At 48.7% G+C, this 25677-nt stretch overlaps 1 protein-coding gene and 1 pseudogene across 2 annotated transcripts in view; one reads left to right on the top strand and one right to left on the bottom strand.

Annotated features, from left to right (window-relative positions):
• The window catches only part of LOC144176064 (WD repeat and HMG-box DNA-binding protein 1-like), a 387207-nt gene that overhangs the window by 13265 nt on the left and 348265 nt on the right, over positions 1-25677 (bottom strand). The window lies entirely within an intron of this gene.
• On the top strand, positions 10082-24413 carry LOC144173784 (uncharacterized; annotated as a pseudogene).

The raw sequence follows: 25677 nt of genomic DNA, 5'->3' as shown, positions 1-25677 counted from the left end.
CACCACTACTTCTTACCATCCACAGACCAATGGGCTCACGGAAAGATTTAATCGGACACTGGGCGATATGTTGGCAACTTATGTTTCGGCAGACCACACCGACTGGGACCAAGTTCTTCCGTACGTAACTTATGTGTACAACACCGCCACTCAAGCAACTACGGGGTTTCGCCTTTCTTTCTCCTCTACGGCCGCGAGCCGTCATGTCCGCTCGACACCATCCTGCCGTACCGACCCCCGTGTCACAGGCATCTCTACACGCCGAAGAGTGTCGCCAGCTCGCCCGGGCCCTGACTTCTGAGGAGCAATCTCGCCAGAAGCAGCGTCACGACGATGGAACACCGCCCCCTGAGTTCGCTGCCGGTTCTCTTGTGTGGCTGTGGATACCCTCGACTGTTCTAGGTCTTGCTCAGAAGTTGCTGTCCAAATATCATGGTCCTTACCGTGTAATCGAGCGCGCATCCCCAGTGAACTACGTAGTTGAGCCGCTCACGTTGTCTCCGGACCTTCGTTGTCGCGGTCGCGAAACTGTGCACGTTGACCGTCTCAAGCCTTACCACGAACCGATGGTTTTATCTTGCCCTTAGGTCGCCAGGATAGCTTCTTATGTCCGCGCGGGGTAATTGTAGTGCAAAAGATTTGCCCACTTAGAGTATGCTATCAGGCACTGCGAAGGACGCACTATGCCCCGTGTGGGTATGCTCTAATACGGTGGCCATGGGCCATAATGGGTACGTAGTTAATGGGGACTGTGAAGACGACGAGGAGGTAGCACCGGCCTCGGAGAGAACACGCCACGATCTCTGATAGGTCGCTGCAACGTGATCATCGCTCCGGCTAGTCTCAGTGCCTACCTGAACACCGTCACCTGGAACGCTACCATTCCCTGCCAATAAACACCTCAATATATATATATATATATATATATATATATATATATATATATTGTCGCGTGGATTGTGTGTTAAGCAGGGCAATCCCCTGTTTAAGGTATGTAAGGGTCATTGCACTTGGTACAATCTCGAAGTGATGGATACGTGCCGTGTTTCTAGGATAGCCATCTAGTACGAAGACGACGACACAAACGCGTGGCCCGGGCCCCCCGCGCGCTTCGCTCGGTCAGCCATTTTGCTGAGACTTGACGTGCTCCCTCGCCTTCCCATTTTAGGCGCCCTGCCCCTAATAAATCGGTGCAACACCGTAGAGCCGATTTTGCCTGCGTCTATCGGGACGCAACAATATATATATATATATATATATATATATATATATATATATATATATATATATATATATATATATATATATATATATATATATATATATATATGTATATATATATATATATATATATATATATATATATATATATATATATAGAGAAGAAAAACTTCGAACAATGTAAAAGCACGATTGTGGCCTACGTTTCAGCAAAGAGAACTTGCTTTCCTCAGGGCGCGCGTGAAAGCAAGTTCTCTTTGCTGAAACGTAGGCCGCAATCGTGCTTTTATCTTGTTCGAAGTTTTTCTTCTCTTGTGTTCTCTACCATCTTCAAAGTTCTACTACTCCCTATATATATATATATATATATATATATATATATATATATATATATATATATATATACACGCAGAACCGTTTCAAAATACACAAACCTCTGTGTCGAGATTTTGGCACACGTTTAACGTCCTCAGTCAGTCGACATTAATCTCGAGCCCTGCATTACGCTGCGCCTCATAGCCCATATGTATCTTCAGCGTGTTAAACCCCAGAATCAATCAATTGTGAAACTGCCGGCATTGGTCATAGTTGTCCCCATTTTCTAGCGCAGTGGGAACCAGAGGCACATTTGAAGAAAATGTAAGTACTTAAGCAAAAGTCTATAAGTTCTGTTTTTTATTTTTTTATTTATTTCACAGTACCCCTAAAGGCCCTCAATAGAGGGTATTACATAGGGGGGGGGGGGGGCGGAGAGACACTGAAAATACACATGTTCAAAAAAATAAAAAAAGGGGAAAAGAGATAGTGAAGGAAACAAGAAAACTTCGGTGGAAAAAAAAGACAGATAGAAGAGAATTAAAAAAAACAAATTTAAGTACTACAAAATATGGAAGAATGCAATGTGTTTTATAAAAATAACACAAACCGATTGCGATTGCGCAAGAAGGCATTGACAGATGACAAGGAAATTAGTCTACGGAACTAGATAAATACAGTGATAAACACAAAAACGTTGAAGGGCAAAAAAATAGAAGAGCGGTGGGTGCACAATAATACACTTCAAAGAACAATACAAATCAAATCGTCACAATTGGTGAAGCAATTCTTGAAATTTAGTTATGTCACTTTGAGTTGCTATATATGGGGGTAAATCTTTCCAGTCAGATATGGTGTGGGGTAGGAATGAATTTGCGTACAAGGACGAGTGACATAGTGGACGTGTAACTTTGTTGGGATGATCCCTGCGTGGAAAAATGGCTGATGGAGGCTGAAAGAAATCGCTGTGAAGTGTTGGGTGGAAGTAGATTTTATGGAAAAGGGACAGGCGAGAATATGTGCGACGAACGCATAAACTATCCAGTTCAGCACGCTGTTTTATTGCTGTGACGCTTGAAAATGTAGTATAATCAGAAAAGATGAAGCGAACCGCACGATTCTGTAATGACTCGAGGTTATTTGTGAGATATGCTTGATGAGGACCCCAGATTGCAGAGGCATATTCTATTTTTGGACGAATAAGGGTGACGTATGCAAGTCTTTTTAATTTGGAATAAACATTGGGCTGGTTTTTACGATTGCAATTAAAAAAACAACGAGCCGTGAAAATGGAGTATGAGAAGTCCAGCATGTTCGACATGAAAACAAGCAGAAAAAAGAAAACAACTCGTATTCATGCTGTTCCGTACGTGCCTTGACACAGTCTGCGGTGCTAAGATTCTAAACGTCTTTCGGTATGTAGATGACTACCTGGTTCTTTTGAAGGATGTGCAAGCTGAGGATAAGGCTGAACTGGTGAACCAAGTTCTAGGCGTGTTTTTTTCATGTGGCAAAGGGCTCAAATTCACTTTTGAGCTACCTGAAGAAGGATGCCTTCACGTCCCCAATATCAGCATCCTTTTTCATGACGGTCAGGTGTGCTGGATCTACCATCCCTGTTCCAAAACCCCGTCCAAGATTGTGAAAAGGGGTATCGCCAAAAACTGCATGCGCGCTGCTCTCAAAAAGTCCCGTGGCCACAAAGTTGCATGTAGCCTTCAGCACCAAGCTCGACGCCTGCGGAATGGTGGATGTCCTGCAGAATTGCTGGCTTCCACAGATGGAAGCCTGATCAAAGATGCAAATTCAGGGAGCCAGGCTAGCTTGAATCAATCTGAACGCCAGAGGACGCGGCCTGTGGTCGTGCCGTACGTGCACAACCTGTCCCACCGGCTCAAAAACGTGGCGGGAGGGGCACCCAGGTTGCCTCTTCGGCACCAGGCAAGCTTGCACGTACGTGCAAAGTCGTGAGCAACGAAACTGGAAAGGCTGGCTGCACAACTATTCACACCACACGCTTTGCGGAATGTAAAGTAGGTGTGGTGTACAAGATTCCACTAGATTGTGGAAAATGCTACGTCGGACAGACTGGGCACTGCATTAATCAACGATTGAGAGAGAGCATCGCGCAGCCGTAAATTCATTTCGGAAGGAGGACATTTGGCAGATCACTGCCGGCGGTGCTCTTGCACGGCTGACTTTCAGGGAAGACGCGTCCTGCACAGCTTTAGGACGCAACTGCAAAGAGGGAACTCAGAGCCGTTCTGTGTTGTTACGGAAAATGACGAATACGTGAGTACTCCGTCTGTGGCTGTGCACACCAACGAAAAAGCCTGTCTACAGCGTCAATCACATTCTTTGTGAAAGCTGCGCCTTACCTATCTTTTTAGCGTTTATTTGCATTTGGTGTATGTTGCCTTTCTTGTGAATAAAGCCTCACTTGATTTTTAGCGCTCGTCTTGTGTCACTGCCTTTTCTTCTGTCCCCGACTAGTGCGCTTTTTTACCATGTCGAATATGCATTACACTTCAGCTAAAATAGCTGGTTCTGTAAGCCTCTAAATCCGGCGTAACTTTGCTTTGGTCGGCCTCAGCCAAACGCACAGCTCTGCAAATTATTGGCATATTCGGTTGGCCGCTCCGGTCCTCTGGCTCGGAGTCGCCAGATGCCAAGGCGGCTCGGAATCAGAGCGCGAGAGGCAACGTACCAACCGAATGCATCGGCGATCTCGGAGCAGCTAAGCTCCCTGAAATTACTAAGGTAGCGCCATCTTTAGATCTCGCCGCCTTTCGCCCTCGCCCGCGTTCCTTTCCTCCTTCGTTTTTTGCCATTTTCTTTTTCGCCGGCGAACGCCGCGCACCATTAGCCAACGGCCAGTGACGTAGTACCTCGTCAGCATTTACTGTACAGCTTTACAGCTTTACTTTACAGCTTTACTGTACCTCGTCCCCGCGTTGTTTGTTTTTTCTTCTCTTAGCCGCCACTGTCCATTTAAATTCGCCATTTTAGGCTCAGCTGCCTCGTATTAACTCTATGGCTGCCTCGGAGCAGGCCTTATCGAAGCCGGCAGCGTATAACTACCGAAAACAACCGAAGAGTCAGCTGCTGGTTTCAAACAAGTGTCGCGTCGGCGTCACTTTATGTTGCTTCGCGATGCCGAGTTGTGCCTTCGGCTGCTCGAATAAGGTCAGTGATGGAAAAAGACTTCTTAATTCCGACCAGCCAACGCAACGCAGAAAGGAGAAACGTTTGGCTGCACAGAATTGGACGGGCAGACTTCAAGCCCACGCTATCATCACGACTTTGCGAGGTCAGTTTTTGCACTTTTTGTTCCCGCTTTGCCAAATTCTGCGCATGTTTGAGCGGGCACTTACGAAGAAATGCGTAAACACTCCGCAACGGTCGTGCACCCTTTGTTCTAAGCAGGCATTACGTACTGCGGTCAGTTTGTCACGTCGTAAGCTTTGCTTTAGACCTGAGGCCGCGTATTTGTTGTGTGCGCGCTTACTTTCCAGCAGAATCAGGGGCGTAGCGGTTGTCGTAAGGTTGCCGTGCCGAAATTAGGTTCACCGTATTCGCGCTTGTTTTGTTCGATGGCAGCTTGCGTCCGACTATGTACTGAATGTGTGTTCAGCGTGCGGGTGTTCTCTCTCGGCCAGTAGGTACATTTCTGCACTTTGCTCCCCCTTTGTCAAATTCTGCGCACGTTTGAGCGTTCAACGAAGAAATGCGCATTCGCCCCGAAACGGTCGCCCACCCTTTGTTCTAGCAGAAATTGCGCACTGCGGGAAAATCCTCACGTCGTAAGCTTTGCTTTAGGCCTGAGGCCGTGCATTTGTTGTGTGCGCTCTTACTTTTTGGCGGAATCCAGGGCGTACCACCTTCAGTCGGTGGTCGTACGGTTGCCGTAACGCAAGGATTTCCAGCTGCATTCGCACTCGTTTTGATCGATGGCCGCTTGCATCCGACCGTGTAGCGAATGCGTTCAGAGTGCGTCTGGGCTCTGTTGCGTGGAATCTTGTATTGTGTAGGCACCCCGGTACTATTGACATTGTTGTCAATACTGACGGTAGTATTGACATTGTTGTCAATACTGACGGTAGTATTGACATTGTTGTCAATCAATACCGAGCCGTTGTTATGACATTGAAGCGATTTGCTACGTAACGTGCGGCGGACATTGGGGCAATTAGAGGGCAAAAAATTTGCAGCTAGGTAAAAACTTACCAATGACATTGAAGCGATTTGCTGCTTAACGTGCGGCTCACATCGGGGAAACTAGGGGGGAAAAATTTGCGGCTAGGTAAGAAAACTTACCTAATTTAGTGACCGCGCCGTTAACCTAGCGTTCAATCGTAATTTCTGTTGTCGCTTTGTTAAATTCGTGCGCATTTCAGAGGCCACTTGAAATGCATATTTGCCCCGCAATGGTTGTACACGTACCCTCTGTTCCGCGTATGCTAGCGCACAGAGGGCCGTTCATTACGTTTTAACGCTTGCTTTACATGTGAGGGCGTGAACTTGCAGGTTGTGCGCTTACTTCATTTTAATTGTCAACGGTGTAGCATATCCGGTCATTGTCATGTGACCCAAAACACGCGATGTATATGTATATTCAGCAGACCTATTTTTGTTCAGCATTTATTAGGCGCAAGTTGACGTTGGATGTAGCAATGAGCAAGTGCGGAAATGCGAATTCAACCCAGCCCCGTTTGAACGATTGCTACACTCTGGCATTATACTTGCGGAACGTTTGTGTCAGATCTGAGACTCGGTGGTGCAATTTTTGTCTTTCTCAATAGGATCATTTCACGGAAGACAAATTTGAGAAACGAATACTGGAGAAGCTTGGCGTTAAAAAGCTGAAACAAACTGCCATTCCCAGCATTTTTTCACAGAGGAACCACCTCAGCAGCGCAAGCCACCTGCTCGACGTAAGTGCACCATTTTACTGTTTTGTCTACTGGATACCTTTACACCTTTGCTTCTGCAATACTACCTATGCATACAGGAGATGCACCATTCTGCAATCAACGTTGCTCACGAGGCCCCGAACAATACAAGGAGTCTTTTGCTGCTGGTGATACACGTAAATTCTAGCATTTATGTGTGCTAAAGTTTCTGACAAGTTTCGCAGCTTACTTTTTCCAGGTTTCATTCAGTTTTGCAGTCATCAGAGTGGCACATTCCATACCTGCTACTGGATGGGGCCCCAGTGTCCTTTCAGCATGTATTTTTTTCATTTTGCACAACCCTCTAGTGGTGCAGGATTTTTGTTGGAGTATTTAATTGTTCACCACTATATTGATCTAAGAGGTCCAGACAGACAGACTTCATGGCGTGACGGCACTGAACTCCTTATTGCAGCAGCTGCCCACGTAGATTGTAAGTTTTCTTTCTGCGTGTCATTTACTTTGCATGTGAACACACTGTTTATGTCTTCTCCCTTCTTCCTTGCAGCAGCCCCTGCAGTGGCCAACGCAGACATTCCTGGTTGCTCCTGACACGGTACAGACTACTCGCGTACTGCACTGCCACTTGCCAGTTTTTTTGCTGAGATGAGTGATGTCGTGTGACACTGCATCTGCCGGTGTGTTTCATCTGCAGGCGGTCAAGCTGCTGCTTCACCTCAAGACCACCTCGTGGTTGCTGCTTCACCTCAAGACCATCTTCTGGCTGCTGCTGTCCACCAAGACTGTGAGTGCCACTCGCATTGCGTCGTTGGCATGTTTCACTGGCAGACTCGAAACCCTGAATTCCACTTCGCTCCTTCACACGCAGGTCAAACTTCGCCCTCTAGTCCAAGATGCTTCCCTGCTGCAGCAACGTGGAACGCATTCTTTGCTGCCAGTAAGTGTTTGCCTTGTGGGCAGCAGGAGCCACAGTCTCCAAGTGGGCTGCTTATGTCTTCTCCCTTCTTCCTTACAGCAGCCCCTCCAGTGGCCAACGCAGACATTCCTGGCTGCTCCTGACACGGTACAGACTACTCGCGTACTGCACTGCCACTTGGCACTACCGGTGTGTTTTATCTGCAGGCGGTCAAGCTGCTGCTTCACCTCAAGACAATCTCCTGGCTGCTGCTTCACCTCAATACCATCTCCTGGCTGCTGCTGTCCACCGAGACTGTGAGTGCCACTTGCATTGCATCGTCAGCATGCTTCACTGGCAGACTCGAAACCCTGAATTCCACTTCGCTCCTTCACACGCAGGTCAAACTTCGCCCTCTAGTCCAAGATGCTTCCCTGCTCCAGCAACGTGGAACGCATCGTCTGCTGCCTGTAATGTTTGCCTTGTGGGCAGCAGGAAAACAGTCTCCGAGTGGGCTGCTTATGTCTTTTCCCTTCTTCTTTGCCGCCGCCCCTCCAGTGGCCAACGCAGACATTCCTGGCTGCTCCTGACACGGTACAGACTACTCGCGTACTGCACTACCACTTAGCAGTTATCTTGCTGAGATGAGTGATGTCGTGTGACACTGTATCTGCTGGTGTGTTTTATCTCCAGGCGGTCAAGCTGCTGCTTCACCTCAAGACAATCTCCTGGCTGCTGCTTCACCTCAAGACCATCTCCTGGCTGCTGCTGTCCACCAAGACTGCGAGTGCCGCTTGCATTGCGTCGTCGACATGTTTCACTGGCAGACTCGAAACCCTGAATTCCACTTCGCTCCTTCACACGCAGGTCAAACTTCGCCCTCTAGTCCAAGATGCTTCCCTGCTCCAGCAACGTGGAACGCATCCTGTGCTGCCAGTAAGTGTTTGCCTTGTGGGCAGCAGGAGCCACAGTCTCCGAGTGGGCTGCTTATGTCTTCTCCCTTCTTCCTTGCAGCAGCCCCTCCAGTGGCCAACGCAGACATACTTGGCTGCTCCTGACACGGTACAGACTACTCGCGTACTGCACTGCCACTTGGCAGTTATCTTGCTGAGATGAGTGATGTCGTGTGACAGTGTATCTGCCGGTGTGTTTCATCTGCAGGCGGTCAAGCTGCTGCTTCACCTCAAGACCACCTCCTGGTTGCTGCTTCACCTCAAGACCATCCCCTGGCTGCTGCTGTCCACCAAGACTGTGAGTGCCACTTGCATTGCGTCGTTGGCATGCTTCATTGGCAGACTCGAAACACTGAATTCCACTTCGCTCCTTCACACGCAGGTCAAACTTCGCCCTCTAGTCCAAGATGCTTCCCTGCTCCAGCAACGTGGAACGCATCCTCTGCTGCCTGTAATGTTTGCCTTGTGGGCAGCAGGAGAAACAGTCTCCGAGTGGGCTGCTTATGTCTTTTCCCTTCTTCTTTGCCGCCGCCCCTCAAGTGGCCAACGCAGACATTCCTGGCTGCTCCTGACACGGTACAGACTACTCGCGTACTGCACTACCACTTAGCAGTTATCTTGCTGAGATGAGTGATGTCGTGTGACACTGTATCTGCCGGTGTGTTTTATCTGCAGGCGGTCAAGCTGCTGCTTCACCTGAAGACAATCTCCTGGCTGCTGCTTCACCTCAAGACCATCTCCTGGCTGCTGCTGTCCACCAAGACTGCGAGTGCCGCTTGCATTGCGTCGTCGACATGTTTCACTGGCAGACTCGAAACCCTGAATTCCACTTCGCTCCTTCACACGCAGGTCAAACTTCGCCCTCTAGTCCAAGATGCTTCCCTGCTCCAGCAACGTGGAACGCATCCTGTGCTGCCAGTAAGTGTTTGCCTTGTGGGCAGCAGGAGCCACAGTCTCCGAGTGGGCTGCTTATGTCTTTTCCCTTCTTCTTTGCAGCCGCCCCTCCAATGTCCAACGCAGACATTCGTGGCTGCTCCTGGCACGGTACAAACTACTCGCGTACTGCACTGCCACTTGGCATTTATCTTGCTGAGATGAGTGATGTAGTGTGACACTGTATCTGCCGGTGTGTTTCATCTGCAGGCGGTCAAGCTGCTGCTTCACCTCAAGACAATCTTCTGGCTGCTGCTTCACCTCAAGACCATCTTCTGGCTGCTGCAGCCCACCAAGACCGTGAGTAGTGCTTGCCTTGCGTCATCCGGGTGTTTCACTACCCAAAACCGTACATACACTTCGTAATGTGCAGGTCAATGACACCTGCATGTCTTTTTAATTGTTGGAGTTCTTGAGTAATGCTGATAAAAGATTTTCTTGTCAGCACAAGGACCATATTGGGCTTACATCTGAGATGTATGATGTGAATTTATCAGAACTTTGAGCAGGGTCTAAGTTTAATCGAGAGACCCATTGAATGGGATTGGGGCTTGGGCAAGTTGGTTCATGGTTCTGAAGGAGGGAAACAGTGCAAAATTGGACACACACACAAGTAGAAGGAAACAACGACACGCCACTCCTGTGCGCCCAATTTTGCGCTGTTTCCCTCCTTCAGAACCCACTGAATACTTTTCTTGTGTGCTGGGGGAGCGGGAGTGGGGTGGAGATCTGAATATCTGCCTCTAGAGTAATGGTGTCCGGGTGGATGCAAGAGTGTGTAAAGGCAGGTAATGCGGTATGTACAAACATGTGCATCTCCTGTGGTGATTTTCACCTTTTTTAATGCCTTTTGGAAGGAAGTAAACTGTTGTTCCACATATCTTGCAGCGATGCTTCCTGCTCCAATCACTCCTGAAACTGCAGCAGTACTGAAGAAGCGCATAGAGGAACTGGAGGGCCAATTGCAAGCTTCTGAGCGGAGGGTGCGACTTGTCCAAAAGCAGAAAATGAAGGCCATGCAAGAAAAAGAGGCGTTGAAAAAGGAAATGCACCGGTTTCTTGCCCCTCATTAGTTAAAGATCATGGAAAAGCACACTACGCGAGGGACTCCCTGGACAGCAGCAACCATCCAAAAAGTCCTGAAATTGAGACTGTCTTGTGGGTCCTGTGGCTACAACATTGTGCGCGAACTCAAAGCGCCATTGCCGAGTGAGCGGACCATTAAACACCACGTCGAAAACTACAAGTTCTCGCCTGGGGTACTCTCCCAAATACTTCAGTCATTGGCCGTTAAGGTCAGTATGTGCAATCTACCAATTTTACTAGCAGTGGGGCATTTTTTACTAGCTTGCAGACAACGTATTATGCTCATAGCATACAGGGTGCGGGTAGGTTTGTTGTTTTTCTGTAAAGCTAAATATTGTTGAAAGTTTCACCTCTTTATTTGGCAAAGCACGTGGCTTCGTTCTCGTCAACTTTTGTAACTGCAGATATGGATTTCTTCAATCCGCGCCTTGAGGTGAAGTAGTCGAGTTCTGTAGCAAATACTGAAAAAAATTGCCACCACATAGTGCCTTTCTCGCGCTATGTGGTGGCAACATGGCCAGAATTCTTCGTAATATTATCTCATCCACTGCATTCTCAGGTGAACATGATGAAGCAGCACGAGCGGTGCACCGTTCTCATGTTAGATGAAATACAGCTAACACCCGGACTTGTTTACGACCCTTCAAGCGGCGCAGTGATAGGTAGGCTGACCTTTCTCTTGGCAGATGGGAGCTGCCCCAAGGACTCTTGCAACACATGCACTTGCATTCATGTTGGGTGGGGTCACTACAAGGTGGAAGCAGACCGTTGCATATGAATTCACTGGTAACTCTTTTAGTGCAGCTGCAGGTAAGAAAGTCATTGCAGGTAAGAAAGTCATTCTGACAGAGTGTGAAAAAATGGGACTTGTGGTGGACGCCATTGTCAGCGACATGGGGGGGGGGCAATCAGGGCTTATGGAAGGAGTTTGGTATTGTTGTAGGCAGGTACTCCAAGCATGCAGTGTCGTGTCCCCACCCTTGTGATCAAAGCCAAAAGCTGTACTTCATGGCAGATGTTCAACATTTGTTGAAAAACTTGCGAAACCACCTCACTAGCGGCCAGGCCATTTTCTTACCAGATGCCATTGTTAAAAAGCGCAGATTGCCATCTGCAGAGTAAACCTTAGTTATGTAGAAAAGTTGTCGAGGAGGATTCAAAGCTAAACTTGAAATTAGCAGCGCACTTAAAGGAAGCTTGCTTGGGACAAGGGCACTTCGAGGAAATGAAGGTAAGATTGGCTTTTTTGGTTTTCAACCACGACACTGCAGCTGCTCTTCGTTATCAAGTTGAAATAGGAAAGCTCGAAAAGAAAGCTCTGACAACCACTTGGTTTTTTGAGGTAGTGCTTAAGTGGTTTAAAATAATGACTTCACGTACAACCAAGTTGGCTATTACTAGACTGGACGATGTTAAGTACGAGGACACAGTACCGTTTCTGCATGATGTCATAAAATTATTTGAGACACTGAAGATTGGTCACACTAAGAAAGCAAAATGGAATCCTATTCAAACAGGGATTATCTTGGCCACCACAGTCGCCCTTGAACTGCAAGAGTATTATATTAATACAAAGGGCTTCTTCTGCGTAATGTTGAGCAGATTCGGCCAAGATGCACTCGAAAACTTGTTCTCCACGTTGCGTTCCAAAAACCCAGAAGCAAAGGCGCTTGAGTTTCGTTGTGCACTTCGGTCCGCTACATTGTCGCAATTTCTCTGTCCTAGCAAAGATGGCAGCACTCTCAGGATGATGGGTTGTCCCTAGTAGGCATTATTAAGGGTAAAAAAAACTTAGAGCAGAGGCTTGAAAAGGGTGCTGTTGCGTTTCCTGATGAAGTGCTTGAGCTAAGTGAGCTTGAACAAGATTATCTTGCAAGTTACGTAAGTACTATTCTCAAAACCATGACGTGTAATGAGTGCAGAACAGCTATTACGTGTCAAGAGGCGAGCACATTGACGAAACTAAAGTCTTATAGAGATACCATCCGACTTGCCTTGCCTTCACGAAACTAAAGTCTTATAGAGATACCATCCGACTTGCCTTGCCTTCACCCGCTGTTGTGAGCTTTCTGGAAACTGCAGAAAATTTCTTCCGTGTGAACAGTGATGGACTTCTTCAGAACAAGATAACGCTTTCCGAACTCGAGGTTTTTGGATCCGAAAGTGTCACATCTGTCAACTGTTTCCCATCGTGCCACAGTGTTGAGAACAAGCTGCTCAAGGTATTCTTAAAAACGAGACTACACATTCTTCTCCGCAAAGAAAATGAGCGAGTTGAGGCAAGCAAAAGTCGTACCAAGTGTGGAAGTCGCAGCATTTCAAAACAAGCAGCTACAACGAACGTGCAGTAATTCTAGTCAATGAGCTTTATGCATTGTACAGGCTTGTCATTTTGAAGCGTATAAAACAAGTCGTGGAGTACAATTTTATAACGAAGAAGTGGTGTTGCAGTCCACTCGAGCATTACAGACAAGCGTTCTGCCGACTGTTCGTGCTTGTGAGCTAGCCATTTTGAACTATAAAAGTGATCATGTAGAGCGAGATTTTTCTATTGCAGACATTTGTTGCTTGTTTTGGGTGTTCATGCTTTCTCTTGCTTCATATGCTGGGCCGTAGCCAGAAATTTTTTTCGGAGGGGTTATGGGTTTCGGGAAGGGGGTAGGTTTGCCGAAAGCAACTGTAAGTGTTGCTTACGCGCTGCCTGTAAAAGATTTCGGGAGGGGTTCAAACCCCCAAACCCCCCCTCTGGCTACGGCCCTGTTCATATGGCCTTTCATGCAGTTTGTTTACACTAGCTGTGGTGCTGTATATGTTTGCCGTATAATACTAATACTACTACTATGTGGAATTTGTCCGAGACTTTCAACAGTTTTTGTTCACAGGCATGGCCTTAGCCTGTATACATCATACTACCTTGCAGTGTGTTTTGTTAAGCTTGTTCACCCTCATGTAAATTTTGTTCCCAATGTACATTATGTTAAGACCGTCCTATAATCTTGTGCGCTGTATGATGCAGTCATTGTAACATCATTCCAAGCACGGTTTGAATAATGTATTATTGTGGTCTTTTGTTTCATTAAAACCTATTGTTTTTGTGACGACAAATTCTGATCTGTATTCTTAATAGCCTTTTCGTTGATATAAAGCCTTTGCCATTTCCTTAGTCATGGTCAATCTACAGTTCTGTTGTATTCAGTGCTTTGCAGTTCTTAGTTGTGAACTCTATAAATCATGACCTAGGATAGATGTTTGTCTGCGATACAGCATGTTGTTATAATCTTTACAATCCAGTGGGCCATCATTGCAGACTTCGAATAAAATCCTGATTTTGTGACAATGGTTCATTTTTGTAGTGCCCCTTATTGTTTTGTCTCAATTATTGTGATATGGTTTCTTTGGAATTTGTTTCGGACGTATTCTTGTGCTAGTGCCACGTACAAATTTGCCAGAATATATCCCAGTACAAAGCAATTGTGTGTCCCTGCTTCTTTTAATAATGCCTGCATACAATCACGCCCTATAGAGAAAAACAGGTTTAGCATGAGCAATTACCTTCAGTAATTAACTGCATGAGCAATTTGTGTAAACATTGATCCCGTAGAAACTGATCTCAAGAGAGCACAATCGAATTTCAGTCTATCCATCGATTGCTGCAGTCGTCTCTCGTGCCTATTCCCAAGATTACAGCCTACATTTTTTACACAGTTCTTACCTGAACAGATGGCGGAACGTGCAATCTAATGCATCCGGCTGAGAATTTGGGCAGCAGAGATCTCACGCCAATATGTATACGATACGCACAAATGATGTGCAACAAGTTGAGGAAATTTTAAAATACGGCGACGAACTTTAGGACGCGTGCCCTGTACGACGTGTGGAAAAGTGTTTTCGCAGTGCGCCTTAATATTTCACTACGATGCACAACTCTAAAGGATCAGGGTGTCACAGCCGTGCGCCGCCTCACGATGCGTAGAGATGATAAGATAATCCCCACGAAACATATTATCCTGACCTTAAACTGCTCCTCACTTCCTGACCATATCAACGCAGGGTTCATCCGATGCTCCATTCGTCCTTACATTCCGAACCCGCGCCGCTGCTTTAAGTGCCAGCGGTTCGGGCACGGAACTAACTCCTGCTGTGGTCGTCTGACCTGCGCAAAATGCGCTCAGCATGATCATCCATCTGAGAATTGTCCATCGTCAACCCTCACCTGCGCCAACTGCCAGGGACCCCATGCCGCCTACTCTCGAACGTGCGAGAAGTTTAAGCAGGAGAAGGCGATCATTAATGTGAAGGTAACTGAGAACATCACCTTCCCAGAGGCGCGAAAAAGGTTCGCCTCTTTCCCCCTGGGGAGGTACGCCGACGCGGCTCGGCGGGGGCGGAGCGGCGTCTGGTGTCCACAGGGACCCAGTTCAGCGAGCCTGACCTGGTCCCAGCCCCGCCCCCCGCTGGGTTGCCTCACGCAGCCCAACCCGGCACCACGCCGCTTGCTGAGGCAGCAGCGGTTGTGGTGCAAACCACTTCTGTTGGGACCGGTGCCGCTCCCGCCTCCGCCTCCTCGTACTCCTGTGCGTTGGACGGTACCGAGGTGATGGACACCACGGGCCCCGCATCGGCTCCCACCGCCACCGCACCGCCCGTGCCACTTTTGGCGTCTCCGACGCCCGCGGAGGTGGCGGCTCAAACGAAGGGCTCCCGAAGGGGGGCCAAGTCTGGGGGGCCCGGTCCGTCGGGTACCCCTCGGACATCCGACGACGAGATGGATGTCCGGCCGTTCCTGCCTGCAACGCAGCGCAAGGAGCGGCCTCCGACGCCCAAGCCAGCAGCAGAAAGGCCCAAAAAGCTAAATCCTAGAGTAACAGCCCCGAAAGACACATGAACACACATACACACAGACTTCAGTAGCTTCTAAATCTCCATAATGGGAAAAGAAACTATTACTCAATGGAACTGTAGAGGCCTCATTAAAAATCTTGATGATGTCCATGAGATATTGCATTCGAACCAGCCAAGTGTGATGTGTCTTCAGGAGACGCATTTGAATCCCAATCACACAAATTTCTAAATAGGTACATGGTATTCAGAAAGGATAGGGTTGGCTGCACACACTCTTCGGGCGGTGTAGCCATAATAGCCCTGAAATCCCTAGCATGCCACCCTATCACTCTCAACACCGTCCTTGAGGCTGTAGCAATACGCACAATAATTTTTAATAGGTTGATAACGGTATGCTCAATTTACATTCGTCCTGATTATGCACTTTCCACCTCTGACTTCGAGGCGCTGGTCGACCAGCTGCCCGAACCGTACATCCTAACAGGCGACCTTAATGCACACAGCTCTCTTTGGGGCTTCTCTAGAACGGATGCCCGCGGTCGCCTGATAGAGAAATTTCTTACATCTTCAGGAGGATGCCTTTTCAACAAAAAGCAGCCTACATACCATAACTTAGGACATAATACATACTCACATCTCGACTTGGCTATTGGTTCTGCAATTCTCTTTCCATGTGTTGAGTGGGGCATGGGCACTGACCCATATGGTAGTGACCATTTCCCCACTTCCCTAACATATATAGGTAAAGGCCCATGCAGTCCACCTTCCCATAACAGATTTAATGAATCAAAAGCAAACTGGAGTATATTCACAGAAACATCTAAACTACACCACACAACCATAGAACACGTACACGTGGAGGAGGCATCCCAACTCATCACGGCACACATCCGCGACGCTGCCGAAAAGTCCATTCCCCATGCCTCCAGCGTTCCGCGCAACCAAAGGAGGCTGTGGTGGAATGAGGACTGTAGGCAGGCGCGAGAGGCCCAGAACAAGGCGTGGGGTGTCCTTCGCCGGTACCCACATCAGACAATCTCATTTCGTTTAAACGGGCCAAGGCTTTTGGGAAGCGAGTGCGCCGTGAGGCGAAAAGGGAGAGTTGGCGCACCTACCTCACTTTCATCAACTCATACACTGACACGCGAAAAGTATGAACACGAATACATAAACTAAAAGGACTACAGACACACACCCTGCCCCTGGTTAGTACAACAGCGGACACACTGGAAGACCAGGCTAACACACTCGCACAACACTTCCAACATGTGTCCAGTTCAGCGCACTACACCAAAACTTTCATAAAACACAAAACATCCTGTGAGAAGTCCTTGCGAGACAGTAATAAGTCGACCTCATCTTATAACACCCCCTTCTCACTGCATGAGCTGAAGATCGCACTTTGTACTTGTAAACCTTCAGCTCCAGGCGCAGACAACATTACATACACTATGATTCAACACTTGCACACAGACACACTTGAAACCCCCCTTCACCTCTACAACAAAATATTTCTTTCGGGGCACCTCCCAGGGTTATGGAGGGAGGCCATCGTAGTGGCCTTTCTGAAAGAAGGGAAGGACCCTTCCTCTCCCACAAGTTATCGTCCCTTCGCCCTCACAAGCTGCCTGTGTAAGCTGTTCGAGAAGGTGATCAATAGGAGACTCATGTACTTGTTAGTGTACAATGGTCATCTCGACAGCTGCCAGGCTGGCTTCAGGGCTGGGAGATCCACCAATGATCAACTGGTTGCATTGGAAACATATTTAAAAGATGCCTTCATTCATAAGCAGTATTGTATAACAGTCTTCTTCGATATGGAGAAGGCCTATGACACGGCCTGGCGGTACGGCATCTTGTGTGACATCAAGTCGTTTGGTGTTTCCGGGAACATGCTGAACACGCTCAGTAGCTACATGTCGGAAAGGACCTCTCAAGTGAGGGTTGGCAGTGCCCTTTCGAATGTATACGTGCAGGAAAATGGCGTCCCCGAAGGCTGTGCCTTGAGCTGCACACTGTTTATTGTTAAGATGAACTAACTTCGGAAGGCATTGCCACCAACAATTTCCTGTTCTATATATGTAGATGACGTTCAAATATCTTTTAAGTGCTGTGACTTTTCAGATTGTGACCGCCAAGTCCAGCTTGGAGTGAACCAACTTGCTGGCTGGGCGGACACAAACGGTTTTAAACTGAACCCTGGAAAGAGTACTTGTGTTGTGTTCTCCCGCAAGCGCGGGATTAAGGCAGACCCGGAGATCACCCTTCATCGCGTTTCTATCCCTGTAAAAAAGGAGCACAAGTTTTTAGGTGTCATATTTGATGAAAAACTCACGTTCATTCCACACATCAAACAACTTAAACATAAATGCCTGAAAACACTAAACATTCCTAAAGTCCTCTCCCACCAGTCCTATGGTGCAGACAAAGAACTCCTTCTTCGCGTTTTTACCGCCTTAGTCGGGCCTCGGCTAGACTACGGTAGTGTTGTGTATGGGTCGGCATCAAGAACAGCACTAAAAATGCTTGACCCAGTTCTCCATTTGGGCCTGCGCCTTGCGTGTGGTGCTTTCCGCACTAGCCCGGCCCAGAGTCTGTACGCTGAAAGTAACAAATGGTGCCTGGAACATCAACGAATGTACATAGATTTATTATATGCTTTTAAGGTCTCATCATTCAAAAACCATCCTTTTAAACCTGTCCTCAACGATACATCTACAACCCAGCTATTCTAAAATCGTCCATCTGTTCCTTTGCCCTACTCTCTGAGGGTGAAAGAGGAAGCTTCAGGTATTTCCGTTGGGTTTTTAGATGTCTGTACATCATCATCATTTTCTGACGTTATACCACCATGGCAACTACAGCCTGTTTTTTGTGATGTTTCTTTTATGAAAATAGATAAAAACAGGGTTCCGAGAGCTGCGATTCTGCAGCATTTCTTGTCGCTTCAGGATAAATATAAATGTGCCGAATTCTATAGCGATGCCTTGAAAACTTCAACTACAGTGTCGTGCGCCGCTCATGGTCCCAACTTTATTGCTTGCAGAACCATGAGTGTACACACCACTATCTTCTCTGCAGAAGCATATGGCATTTTACTCATCGTTCAGCACATTCTTAAAAAACAAATTCCTAAGTCCGTCATCTTCACAGACTCTTTGAGCGTTGTGCGTGCATTGTCTTCACACAGACCCAGGAAAAACCACATTGTCAATCTTGTCTTTAATTTCATAATGTCTATATATGCAAATAATTTTCAACTAATCCTGTGCTGGGTTCCAGGCCATGCTGGAATCGCGGGGAATGAGACCGCAGATGAAATGGCCGCCACTGCTGCACTTGCAAACATAGTGGACATAACAACAATACCCTACACTGACCTCAAACCACACATCCGACAACCCCTTCGCAAAACATGGCAAGCCGACTGGAATACACAGACAGACAACAAGTTACACATAATAAAGCCACACTTAAAACAATACACTAGTGACTCACACAACAGATTCATCGAAGTTGCCCTAGCTAGATTACGGATAGGCCACACACACGCGACACACTCCCATCTGCTCACTGGATCTCCAAGACCCCTGTGTAGCAGGTGTGGGGAGGGCCTATCCGTACTTCACATCCTCATCACATGCAAAGCACTCCAGACAACAAGACGCAAGCACTTCCCTCAACTCTACAGACAACACATTCCACTACACCCAGCACTCTTTCTAGCGGATGATCCCGTGATTCCTGTGCAACGCACTTTTAAGTTTCTCAGTGACATCAAGTTTTTACATATTATTTCCTATCACGCGTAGTTTTTTAAAGCTTTATTTCATGCCACGCACCATCACAACCCGGCCCTTTACACCAGCCATCCTCACTGTCTTTTATTGATTTTACTTTTGTTCTTGCTTACTGATTTCAGTGTCTACGTTCTCACCTCTCATATTTAACCACTGTTTTGGCGCTCTTTGCCCCAGTTGGCCGTGCGGCATTAACATCCAACCATCATCATCATCACGATGCACAACTCTACCCACGTTTGTTAAATCGTGTAGCAGTGCAGTCACGGCCAGCTCGGCTGTAGCAAGCTGTAATTTATCAAAGCCCACACATGAATCAATGTTAGCTATACAGCATAAAAAAGATTCACAATTGCGCTTGTTAGCGTGCTTCTGGCCTTGGAATACGGCAGTTGTTATAAAACTGGGCACTACAGATAATTGTAAGCTGAGCGCATTCTTTAACTGCGCGTTCTTTGTGCCAGCCTTTTCCAGATATGCCCTAGAAGTAATTGTGAACGCCAGTCGCACGAACATTGTTATGCCACAGACGCACTGCCACGGAGGCCAACGAGGAGACGCGAGAACTTTGACCCTGACAGCTGCCTATACGCCTCGAGATTCGCGATCACTGCGCCGCCTGCCGCCGCTTCTCCGCGGCGTTTGCGGGATTAGCGCTGCGTGACTGATAGGTGGCCATGCAGTGTTTTGGTTCTCTTTCGCTTCTCTTTGCCTTCCCGCGCACTAAACAACTTGCTATGGTGATATCTGTAAGCAAATAGCGCATGTTTAGGGCACTTAAAAAATACAGCTGCGTCTTGGTAGAGCACGTGAACGCCAACGAGAGCGACCTGGGCAGGCGGTTTTGCGCGTTTCTTGGCCGCTCTTGCGGGTGTCGGCGACGGCAGCAGCATATCACTCACGTTCTAACACGTCAGCACAAGTGAATTCTATTTATTGTCGCGTCGTTTAGACCTTATATTGGCACTGTAAGAGGTAGGTTCGTTTTGCAACGCAGGCAACAAATGCGGCTTTGCTTCGAATATGTACGTCATAGAAAAATATGTTTCGGGGATGTGATAACACAATAGGTGGCAATAACTTGTACCTTTTATGAGAATACAAGCCACGCGAAAATGGTACGTACACTCAAAGGCTTTGCTTTGTCAAGCGGGTGCCCACTCATGCCTTATAGCAAGCGCCAAGATTTAAGTTAATGAAACATCGGAAAAATGAATGATCTGCAAGTCAGGAATGAATAGAATAGTCGTACGGGAAGGAAAAAAACCCAGTGCAGCTTCTGAAAGGCTACAGACGTTTGTTTAAGTAAGGTAGTATTCACCAGGGGGGGGGGGGGGGAGAGAAGGGGGACGCTCAACTATATCGTTTACAAATGCGGAGAAAAGAAACAAATTAACCTTTTAGTAATCACACGTACAAGCTTCGTGTTCACTTTTCGTTTGTTTTTCGCCTTCAACGAGCGGCTGATCACTCGGCGGACGCATTTCTTTAAGAATACGGCATGGGCAGTTCACAAGCGATACGAGGTGTCGTTAGAAGAGTTGATTGATTGATTATAGGTTTTAACGCACCGAAGCAACGGAGGCGATGGGGCACGCCGTAGTAGACGAGGGCTCCGGATTAATTTCTACCACCAGGAGATCCTTAACGTGCGCCGAAATCTCGTACACACGGGCTCGTTGGAAGAGTGGTATCTGATAAGGCTCTCTGATTTCGGTTTATGCGAGATTCTGCAGTCTCTCTGTGTCATATGACGATGTTTCCAAGAAGAGTAGTCGCGAACGCGGATTACTATATAAGCCCTTCTCTGTGCTTCTCCTGGAGGATAAAAGTAACAGATGAATCTTTGCAAGCGCTCACCTCGGGGCAAGACGACCCAGCATGAAAGTTATCGTCGTGTGATGACTCCCGAGTATAATTTTGCATTATCCATCGCACTTCTTTCGTAAAATGTTTGTGAAATTGATGTCGCATTGGCTGGTTTAGGGTAGTGATCAATATAAGCGTAACTTGCGTGCTGTCAGGTATGAGTGCTACGCTAGATTATGTAAGCGCACTAAGCCCATTAACATGATAGCGTATGAGCGCAAATGGCCATCGGAGGAAACACGGCTTACGGAGACACGGCCACTAAATTTCAGATCAGCGGAATTGCAATCAGCTGCATGCATATGCCGGCTTCGGGACACCGGCCTGTGACACACACCTGGCGCTCATATAGACCGAATTTACCACACTAAGATCGCGTCATAAACGTTTATACTCCCGTAAACACACCACGCTTGCAAACAGAGTGCCTGCTTCACAGTATTCTGTATTTAGAACGCGTAAAAACGGTAAATCGCTGTCGTGAACAAGCCCCAAAAACAACGGCGACAGCGGAGAGCGGGCCGGAGACTCCCGCGGCTGCTTTCGAAACGGGCCGCTAGGGGGATTTAAGTGGCGCCCCTACAGGCCGCGCTCGAGGCGTATAATGACGTGAAGGTGACACATATTTTGCAACAGCGTCAAAGCACCGGAAAGTGCACGGAATAAAGGTGGCATGAATGTCAGTAGCTAATGCGGGACGCATACTGAGCGCTGCCTAATGATGTACAACTAACGCAAAAAACGCGAACGCAAAAAGCCAGCGCAGCGCTCGAACTGCCGCGAACCAAGGTCACCGCGAACCATGCGCAAGCCCTCTGTGCAGCGCTTGCACGACCACAACTTAATCACGCAAATGCAAGAACGGAATTACTGTAACAGAGCAATTTGCAACGTCCACGTTCGATCCTTTCGCGTTAACGAACTATCCTGAGCATGCCGCACACGTAAACAAACACCGGGCTGTCCGTATGCGCCAGCGGCATCCATCCCGCAAATATCCCCTTCTACACAAAAATATACAACAAAACAGCCTCACTTAGGGCGTGTTGGTAATACGGGGCTCTAGAAATACTATGTAACAGAGCAGTTTGAAACGTCCACGTTCGATCCTTTCGCGTTCACAAAACTATCCTGAGCATGCCGCACATGTAAACAAACACCGCGCTGTCCGTATGCGCCCGCGGCATCCACCCCGCGAATATACCCTTCTAGACAAAAATCTACAACAAAACAGCTACACTTAATGCGTGTTGGTAAAACGGGGCTCTAGAAATACTATTAATGCTATTAAAGAGCGATTGCGGCGCGAAAACAAGAGCAAACTGCATGAAAAACTGCAGCGAGCGGCCTGAAGCGTTGCGACGGCGTGTGCTCTGAGGAAGCTAACAAAAATGGCGGCCCCGCCGTGGAGTTAAAGGGACCGCGGCACCGCGGGTGAGGGAGACAAAAAAGAGGAGTGCAGCGGAGAAGGAGGGAGCAGTTGGCGCTACCTTAGTAATTTTAGGGACCTTATGAGCAGCGCGCCTGTAGCGCCACCGTGCAGCAAGCGCGGGAATTTTGTGTCACGTGACCCATCCTTACGTCCAGATCGCGCTATGCTCTCACCTAGAAGTCAGGGCGGTCGGGAGCGCTCCGAGTCGGAGGCTGACGCTCTGAAAGAACCAACCGAAGATAGTTCGAGCGCTCGAATTCTACCACTTTTCTGCCGCTTTCCGGAGCACTCCAGAGCACTCGTAAACACCCAACCTAACACGCCATATGTAATCGGTTCTAGTGCTGAACATGAGCTAGTGAGTCGCTAGGCCCATTTATTTTTTCCTGATTATATTACTTACTTTTAGAGAAGCTGATGTTAAAAGTGGTGTCAGTACGATTATAACAAAGAATCTTTCCAATGAACCCAACTTGTGTTTTGTCTGCATGGCCCCATTAAATGAAACGCGCGGGGGGCGGACGCTGTTGATAATTAGGGTACATGCACATTAGCGAGGGGTAGCCGTGCCGACATGGGCCGAAAGCGGCTTGTCGCAGCCTGGCTGGTGAAGGCTCACAAACTTGCCGATGCCACAGTGGGGCTAGAGTGGCGGCGCTCGCACGGGCGCTCGTGCTTTCGGCCAGCTGTGCCATGGCGGTGGTATCGTGGTCGACCCGTCCTGAGCGCGCTCTTGAGCGAAATCTGATTGGCCACCAGGTGGCCGAGTCGTGTTGACGTGAGGTGCATGGGCTCCCGTTTTACACTCGCCAATCTTCGGTCAAATCCGCCATCCGGTGGATTACTTGGCACCGAACGATTCCTCTCTACAAGCGGCATCTAACAAGCCTACACTCAAGTGGGTGAGTGGACCACAAAGAATTTTACGACGACTTGAAATTCTGAAGCGAGGCCTGTCATGAAAGTATAGAACCCACGAGCGAGCATAGCAGCCACTTGCGCGTGCACTGGAGCCCGCCGTGGCCGAACGCCACGTGCACGTGCTCGCTCCGCAGCCGCCCACCGCCACAGAGGAACGCTTCCGAACTCCTTCTGAAGGGATGGCTGCCTCTGCGGAGCCAGCGAACATGGACATCGAAACTATCCCCACCAGCATCGAGGGATCCCAAGATCATTATCACCAAATCGACCAAAGCACAGGCCGCACCATCATCGCCGTTCAGGGAGCCGAGCCCCCGCCGACGGACGCACACGATGGCTGGCAAGTCGTCGGTAAACGACTCCGGCAACGAAATACCCCCGCACCCAACGGTAAGCCAACAACCATCCTCAGAGCGCCCACTACACATCGCGCCACATATGCGAAAAGAGTGACGGCCCGAATCACCAAAGCAGCCCGCATGCCCCACGTGCTTCCGAAAGGAGGCTACAGCATCGTTATGCGCCCACGAGGGGGCCTCAACATTGCCCGCACCGAGGCATCAACTATCATGTCGGCCGTTTTTGCGGCGGAAACAATATCACCACTAGAGTCAAAAGAGGACACGATCTGCACCAAGGTGGCCCAAAATATGATTGTAATTAGCACCCCCAATGAAGCAAGGGCCGAACGATACGTCGGAACACGTTGCCTCTGCATCGGGGGACGGGAGCACGAAGTCAGCGCGTACCATTCAGCCCCGAACGGAACGGAAGTATTTGAAGGAACCAAAGTTCCAAACTACATCAAATACGGCTCTATCCTAGTCAAATGCAGTCTGTACCGCCAACATTATGAAGTGTGCCGGCAGTGCGGCAAAATTGGTCACCGCACAGATGTGTGCCCTTTCCCGGACGTCAAAGTATGCTACGCATGCAATGCACCGAACCCTGACCCAGACCATGAAAAAGAATGTTCACCATGATGTAAATTGTGCAACGGCCCACATCCCACCGGGGTAGCGGGATGCAAGAACCGCTACAAGATTCCATACATTGTAACGCGTGGCAGCAGCTGCCATCAGGCCTAGCGGACTTCCCGCAGCTGCAGCCACAAGAGCAGGCGCGAGCGCAGGTGCAAGCTCCAGCTGCGGGCCGACGGAGCCGCTCAAGTCATCGCAGCAGCAGTCGCCGCCGCTCGGCCAGCTGCCGCCGCAGCGCCAGTCGCAGCGCTAGTCGGAAAGGTCAAGCGGCGCGCTCAAAAGAGCGAGTGGCGTGGGCCGACGTAGTCAAGCCGCGAGCTCCCAAACCGCAAGCACCCAAGCCAATACCTCCACCGGCGAAACTCTCACCGAATCCAGAAATGATCGCCCTTCGAGCAGAGAATGACCGACTAAAACGCCAGGTCGCGGAACAAGACACCCGCATTGCTGAAATGAACAGGAAGCTGGACCAACTGATCGCCCTCCAGCAACAACCACCGACACCCACCCAAGATGCTCCTGCTGAAGAAATGGTCGACGAGGATTCGGAAACAGATGAACCCGAGGATTCGGAACGAGGATTCGGAAACAGATGAACCCGAACCCCAAGTCAAGAGAAGAGCCACTGACGTACCCAAGGAGGGGAAGCTGAAAGCAGCCTTTCACCGCCTCGAAGAACGTTTCAACAGGCATGAAGAACGATTCAACCAACATGCGGAATCAACCAACAAGCGTGTAGCAGCACTCGAAGCTACCACTGCAAATATCATCACACGCCTCACGACGCTCGAACAGACGTGTCAAGCCACGCAACACAGCATTCAGGCGATACAAGAAACACTCGTTCAGATGCAAGCAGCCATCGCTAAACTCGGCTCCGGAACGCACCACCCGCAACCCAACCAACGCCCAACATGGCCAGAGCAGCATTAGCCCCTAACCGAGAACTAGTTGTCTGGCAATGGAACGCAAACGGTTTCCAGCGCAGACGAGAAGCCCTACAACAATACATCAAACAGCTCCCACGATCACCAGATGTTATCCCACTCCAAGAAACGCATAGTGAGATCCCTCCGACTTTTCCGGGGTATCGCTCCCACGCCAGCCCACCCAGTGCGCGAGCCATCGGTAAAGGCGCCGGTCAGGGAGTATGCACCCTGGTGAAGAAGGGTATCACCTCCATCGAACATACACTTCTACATAACAGCGCCATCGAACACTGTGTAGTGGAACTTGTCACCGGGAAGAAGAAGAAAGAGAGTACTTTCGTAGTAAACATATACAGCACCCCCAGGCACTACCAGCAAAAGTTCAGAACCCTAATGCACAAAACGAGCCAACTAGCCCGAGACAACACCGCGGTGCTATGCGGCGACTTCAATGCGCCTCACACCGACTGGGGCTACCCGAAGACAAGTGCCAAGGGACGCAACCTGCTCGAGGACACCATGGACGACGGCTACCAGCTGATCAACGATCCTGCAAGGTCACCCGAATCGGCTCATCCGTACAACGGG

This window comes from Haemaphysalis longicornis, unplaced genomic scaffold (genome assembly GCF_048455015.1).
Source record: "Haemaphysalis longicornis isolate Haplotype H1 unplaced genomic scaffold, Haemaphysalis longicornis Haplotype H1 scaffold_3, whole genome shotgun sequence".
NCBI classification, from domain to species: Eukaryota; Metazoa; Arthropoda; class Arachnida; order Ixodida; family Ixodidae; genus Haemaphysalis; species Haemaphysalis longicornis.
Note: the sequence above shows the minus strand (reverse complement) of the source record. Positions and strands in the feature narration are given on the sequence as shown.